We start from the raw sequence: 7338 nt of genomic DNA, 5'->3' as shown, positions 1-7338 counted from the left end.
ACATGTTCGAACCACCGACAGTACTTATTGTGCTTTATCATTGTTTTTATCAATGGTAATTGCAAATCCTTGTTAGGTGTTTGTAGGAAGCAAAAGCCCTGATGGATGTAAATCATGGCGCTTTTTTCCCTCTGTATGTCCCATCCCAGGACGCAGGTTGCAGTTAAATTCTAAACAATGAGGAACGTGCATAATATCACATCATTTCCTATTCCTATTCCTGCCTACACCTGAGCATTGACATTTTGTGACTTTCCATTTATTGCTCCCATAATTTTACAATTTTGAAACAGTAACATAAGCAGCATTTTATTTTTGTTAATGACATTAAAGAAATTCTCAGACATCACCGACACAGACGCTCCTGTGTCAATTAAAACTGTCGCTTTTACATGTACCGCAGCTTGCATGGTCTTGGTTTGTTGGTCAGAACATTTACGCAGTTCTGTGACTAATTCCTGCGACAAATCCTGGCTGTCATTATAACACAGCATAGCAATCTGATTAATATCGTTTTCTAGTTTGCTTTCGCTTCCATTCCTAGTGGCTGAGTGCTGATGGCTTACGTCGACCCCCTGTAGTTTGTTGGCCATTTATCATCTGCAATTTCTACTATTTGCACATTGTGCTGTCTATTAGTATTATTTTGTGTGGGACCCGGGTTATTAACTCATGTCAATATCGAAGTATTTGCTGGCATGGGAATGGCTTTGACATTATTGATGGGGACTTCCTGTTCCTGTCTATTTGATGGTGCTGACCAGTTAGCAGCCATATTCTGCCGTCAATGGCCACCTCCTTGTTTCATACTTTTGAGCTGAAAATTACTTCTGTAATTCTCCTCATTCCTCCTTTTCCAATTCATCACATCCCTTCTATTTTTATTGGGAGAGCAGTTACCGCTTGATGTACCATTTACTGTGTTTCCATTCCCTCCTTTTTGTCCGTTCAATCTCTCATAGCTATTACCAACACATTCATATCCCTAGTTATTATTCTGGTGTTGGTTTCCATAACCGTTATTCCTACGTTTGTGGTTATTACTTGTTCCTTCACCATTATTATTTTGTTGTGCATCCTCTTGTGTCAAATCCAAAGAGTGCATGACCAACATGAATGTATCTAAATCATTGTCGGGTACATGTATCAACTCTCTTCATATTGAGATAGGCAACTTGGGTTCCAATATCCTAAGCATGTCACGTGTGGTGATCGGCTCTGACCAGTACCTCATTTTGTTGATATACTTCTCAAAATATTTTCAGAGCATTCCTAGCTTGTAATTGCAGATCTCAGGGTTATATACCTTTTTCCTTAGTCTTTCTTGTATACTAACCGACCAAAACCTGGCCAAAAAATATTGCTCTAACTTACTCAAAGAATGACAGTTCTCTGCCATCTCTGATGCCCATAATGTGGCACCTCCGGTAATATATGAGATAACAAACTGTATATTTTGCCCTTCCTACCAGGATGCAGGTAACACATTCTTAAAACTCTTTATGAATATTACCGGATCAATATATTTCTTTTCTTTGAAAAACACCTGAAATTGTCTGTGGTTCAACAGTGACTCCTCATGTTTCAGTGTAGTAAGAGTGGGTACATCATTGTGCACATCTATCAGATTATTTCTGCATGCATTCACTGTGTATAGACTGATGGACTGACAGTCAATTTATTTGCTGGTGAATTTCGGATGTGTCCTGATTTGATACATTATTTCCACCCTGCTGTACATTAAATGAACTACTGCAGCTTGGACTAGGTGTGGCACAGTTCGTAATTCTATGATCACAGTCACCCAGTGGTTTTCTGATAATCTCGGGTCTTAAAGGTTCGTGGTTAATGCTTGTACCTTCATGACTCTTATATCCAACATGGTCAAGAATTACTAACTTCACTTCAGCTTCTACCTTTCATTCTATGTTTAAAGAAATCTCCTCGATGCCCATGGTTTGTTGTTTGACTTTGGCATTGAGAGGTTCCTGTACCTCTTTGACCTCGATACTTCTCCAGCCAAATTATTTACTTTGTATAGTACATCCTTCAAACTTTTCTTAACTTCAGATACATCTGATTCTACCTTTTCTATTTTGTTATTAACGTGTTCTAAAATATGCTGATCCCTGACATCTAGAGCACGATTGAACTTCTTTACTAACACTGGTTCGCATTTGACTAATATCTTGTCCACTTTAACGATTATGGTAGTCTCAACCTTTTCAAAAAACTCATTTTGCCATTGGATATCTTCCTCATGCTCTCTTTTTCTCTGCTGTTCCATTATTTCCAATTTCTGGAACAGTAACACAAGCATATCACTTAGATTTGCTAGCTCTGCCTGTGTTCGTTCGCTTTCGGCTGCTCTGTCACAACTGATTTCAACTGTGGGTCTGACAGTCTCCTGTCCCTCAGTGATTGTAAACTCTGTTGACAACTATTAGTCTGTGATTCTACACTGTCATGTGGGGTCATAATTCGTTCAGTTTCACTAACTACAGTCCCTCCTGCCAACAATCCTGGAATATTCTCCACCTGTTCATTGGTTTCATGGGGTGCAATGAAGTTGCCTTCCCGAAGATTGCGACAGCAAGATACAAACGGGAATCACAATTGGGTGCACCCTGGGCAACGTTGATTTATCAGCAGCTAAACCTTCAACAACCGGAACGGACTTCTGAGAAAATGAAGACCAATAAGACCCTACCCAAACGGTCTATTCTAAGGCCACTTGTGACGATGTCGATAAACATTGAAGGAATATCAAGAGACAAAGAAGTTTTATTATCTGACTTGTGTAAAGAATTTCAATGTGACTTCCTCCTGATTCAAGAAACTAATCGGGGCAGTACAAGACCAACACCCAAAATAGATGGAATGAAGATGAACTTGGAGAGACCACATGAACGGTATGGTAGAGCCATCTTCGTCAGGCCAGGAATTAGAGTCACTTCTGCATCACTGACTGAAAAGCAAGACATTGAGATATTAACTGTTCAAACTCATCAGTATAACGTTACCTCTGTGTATAAACCTCCAGAATCAGATTTTGTCTTCACTGAGCCTTGCAATTTCAGTTACCAAGACTTTAATTTTGTATTGGGTGATTTCAACTGCCAGAGCACTACATGGTGCTATAAAGAAACTAACAGCAGTGGAGTGGAACTAGAGACCTGGGCTGAGATGCACAATCTACTGCTCATACATGACCCGAAGCTGCCAAGCTCCTTTAATAGTGGCAGATGGAAGAAAGGGTACAATCCCGATAACATCTTTGTTAGCAAGAAACTCGCTGGCCAATGTGGAAAACTGACTGGGAGCCAATGCCCATATGCAGCATCAGCCCATAACATGCACGGTCAATGCAGTTGTTAAGCCTGAACAAGTTCCTTTCAAAAGAAGGTTCAATTTTAAAAAGGCCAACTGGAAGAATGTTAGAGAGCTCATTGATGTAGAAATAACAAAATTCCCCCACAACCTGAGATGTATGACTCTTTTGTCAAACTCATTCAGAAGGTGTCTAGGAAAACAATACTGTGAAGATGCAGAACACAGTATATTTCGGGACTATCTGAGGACACAAAGCCACTACTGGAAAGATACCAGAGGCTCTACGATAATGACCCATTTGGTGATGAAACACTTCTCGCAGGCGATGAACTCATGTCAGTCATAGCTGAGAACCGCAAAGCCAAATGGTGTGACCTCATGGAGAACCTAGCATGAAACTGAACAGTAGGTGGGCTTGGAAACTGTTAAAGAACCTAAATGGTGACGCCACAAAGTCAAGTGATAAATTTACCAACGTCACGGCAGACCAAGTCGCCACTACACTCCTTATGAATGGCAAAACCCACGGCAGAAAGTACCAGGAATCATTAGCATGTGATCTGGCAGAGGAAAATCATCACCTCAAGGCACCATTTACAATGTCAGAACTTACTGCAGCCATTTCCAGCTTGAAGATTAACAGAGCTCCTGGTATCGATGAACTTAGAGTTGGGCAAATTAAAAACTTTGGCAGTAATATCCTACAGTGGCCGCTATATTTGATAAACACATGTGTAGAAAGGCTCCATATTCCAAAGATGTGGAGGAAAGCCCAAGTGGTTGCACTTCTGAAACCAGGAAAGGACTCTGAAAATTCAAAAAGCTTCCGACCTGTGTCTCTTTTATGTCACTGTTTTAAGATCTTGTAATGCCTGACGCTAAGTTGCATAGAAAGCGTCTTGGAACAACACATCATCCCACAGCAGGCAGGTTTCCGACCAGGCAAATTGTGCTGTTGTCAAGTCCTGAACCCGACCCAACATATTGAGGATGAGTCTGAGAGGAAAGAGATCACGGGAGTGGCATTCATAGACCTTTCAGCTGCATATGATACTGTAAACCACCGGAGGCTCCTTAGGAAAGTATATAACGTGACAAGAGATTACCATTTAACGTCACTGATAGGTACTTTCCCGCATAATAGGAGATTTTTCGTCTGTCTCCAGGGCAAGGCGAGCAGGTGGAGAAATCAGAGGAATGGCCTACCTCAGGGAAGCTTCCTTGCCCCAGCTCTGTATAATATATATACAAATGACCAACCAGTGCCAAACATCACGCGCCAATTTATGTATGCCGATGACACTGCAGTTGCAGCCCAAGGTAACAGTTTTATGGTCGTAGAGGAGAAATTAACCAGTACCTTGGAAGATCTCTCCCAGTATTATGAGGCAAACCACCTAAGGCCGAACCCTTTCAAGACGCAGGTCTGTGCATTCCATTTAAAGAACAGGAAGGCAAATTGTGAATTAAATGTAATATGGAGAGGTGAACATATCAAGCATTGTAAAACACCCAAATATCTTGGTGTCACGTTTGATCGCACACTGACCTATAAACATCATTGTAATGCCACAAAGGAAAAAGTCTCAACTAGAAACAACATCGTCAGGAAACTAACCAGCAGATCCTTGGGTGCAAACCCAAAAGTCCTGAGAACTTCAGTGCTTGCGCTCAGTGTGTCAGCCATGGAATATGCCGCTCCAGTATGGTCTGCATCAACACACGCGAGAAAAGTTGATGTCGCGGTGAATGAAATGGCACGGATTGTTACTGGATGCTTGAGGCCAACCCCAGTGCACAAGATGTACTTAATCATGGGGCTCGCACCACCTAACATACAACATGACATCGCTGCCGAAGCTGAAAAAACCAAGCAAGAAAAGGACATGCATCACCCTTTATATGGACACCAGCCTGCTGACCGACGGCTTTGTTCGAGGAAGAGTTTCCAGTCACGTACCCAAGCCCTGGAAGGGTCGGCTGCAGAAAATCATTTGAAAAGGTGGGGAATCGACCTGAAAAACCCCCATAAAGATGTAAAAGAAGAACTGGCGCCTGGTGGAGAGCTACCATACACAGTCTGGAGAATCCTAAACCGTATGAGGGTAGAAGTGCCAAAGTGCAAGACAAACCTGCAGCAATGGGGTTTCCTAAAAGAGAATGAGAACACTCTCTGTCTGTGTGGTTCTGTCCAGGATCCTCAACACCTGCTTATCTGTCCATATTCATACCAGCCCTGCACAATGAATGACTTATGGGAGGCAAATGAGAAGGCCATATTGGCTGCTGATTTTTGGTAGTCTGAAGTCTAGTTCCGGACACGGAAAGTAAGTAAGTATTGGTTTCATAATTTTCGAGTTCCAAATGGTTACATCTTGTACTCGGTCTAACCATGGTGTTAACTGATGTAAATAGTGTCACATGCAAAAATCAGACAATAAATAAACAACACTTTCTACACTAATAGTTACAATCGAAATGATAGAAGGTAACTATGTGGAAAGTTTGTTATTAATTGCATGTGCCCAGATACTACTGTCTAGCTTTATTTAGAAACCTGGTTGTGTGCATTCGGTTCCTTACCTCACAGTCTATCTTTGATATAAGGAACAGTGTGGGTTTGCGATCCCTCATCCAGATTCTCAGTCAGCTTGTTGTCGTTCCTGTGTGTATAATACATGTAACGGAAACATTTTATTCGTTAATTACTATTCACTATATTCTTTTATACATACATATAATCAATGACAACAATGAAATTAAGTCTCAGGATTCTAGTTTAGGTCTCAGGATTCTAGTTTCGATTTTGGCCCCACAAGCAAGTGTTCAGTGCAATCAGCTGTTGGTGTATATGAATCGAGCTGTTTAAATGCAAAACATAAACAATGTTTGTGTTGACGAAAACCATCTCTGTAATGATAAGGATTATCTTAGCAATAATTTAATAAAAAATCTATGCTTTTAATAGCTTTTAATAAAGTGACATCAAAACAAAAGAGAAATAACTCTAATAATACTATGAACAGTGTAATGTACACTCCTGGAAATGGAAAAAAGAACACATTGACACCGGTGTGTCAGACCCACCATACTTGCTCTGGACACTGCGAGAGGGCTGTACAAGCAATGATCACACGCACGGCACAGCGGACACACCAGGAACCGCGGTGTTGGCTGTCGAATGGCGTTAGCTGCGCAGCATTTGTGCATCGCCGCCGTCAGTGTCAGCCAGTTTGCCATGGCATACGGAGCTCCATCGCAGTCTTTAACACTGGTAGCATGCCGCGACAGCGTGGACGTGAACCGTATGTGCAGTTGACGGACTTTGAGCGAGGGCGTATAGTGGGCATGCGGGAGGCCGGGTGGACGTACCGCCGAATTGCTCAACACGTGGGGCGTGAGGTCTCCACAGTACATCGATGTTGTCGCCAGTGGTCGGCGGAAGGTGCACGTGCCCGTCGACCTGGGACCGGACCGCAGCGACGCACGGATGCACGCCAAGACCGTAGGATCCTACGCAGTGCCGTAGGGGACCGCACCGCCACTTCCCAGCAAATTAGGGACACTGTTGCTCCTGGGGTATCGGCGAGGACCATTCGCAACCGTCTCCATGAAGCTGGGCTACGGTCCCGCACACCGTTCGGCCATCTTCCGCTCACGCCCCAACATCGTGCAGCCCGCCTCCAGTGGTGTCGCGACAGGCGTGAATGGAGGGACGAATGGAGACGTGTCGTCTTCAGCGATGAGATTCGCTTCTGCCTTGGTGCCAATGATGGTCGTATGCGTGTTTGGCGCCGTGCAGGTGAGCGCCACAATCAGGACTGCATACGACCGAGGCACACAGGGCCAACACCCGGCATCATGGTGTGGGGAGCGATCTCCTACACTGGCCGTACACCACTGGTGATCGTCTAGGGGACACTGAATAGTGCACGGTACATCCAAACCGTCATCGAACCCATCGTCCTACCATTCCTAGACCGGCAAGGGAACTTGCTGTTCCAA

This window comes from Schistocerca piceifrons, chromosome 1 (assembly GCF_021461385.2).
Source record: "Schistocerca piceifrons isolate TAMUIC-IGC-003096 chromosome 1, iqSchPice1.1, whole genome shotgun sequence".
Lineage (NCBI taxonomy): Eukaryota > Metazoa > Arthropoda > Insecta > Orthoptera > Acrididae > Schistocerca > Schistocerca piceifrons.
Note: the sequence above shows the minus strand (reverse complement) of the source record.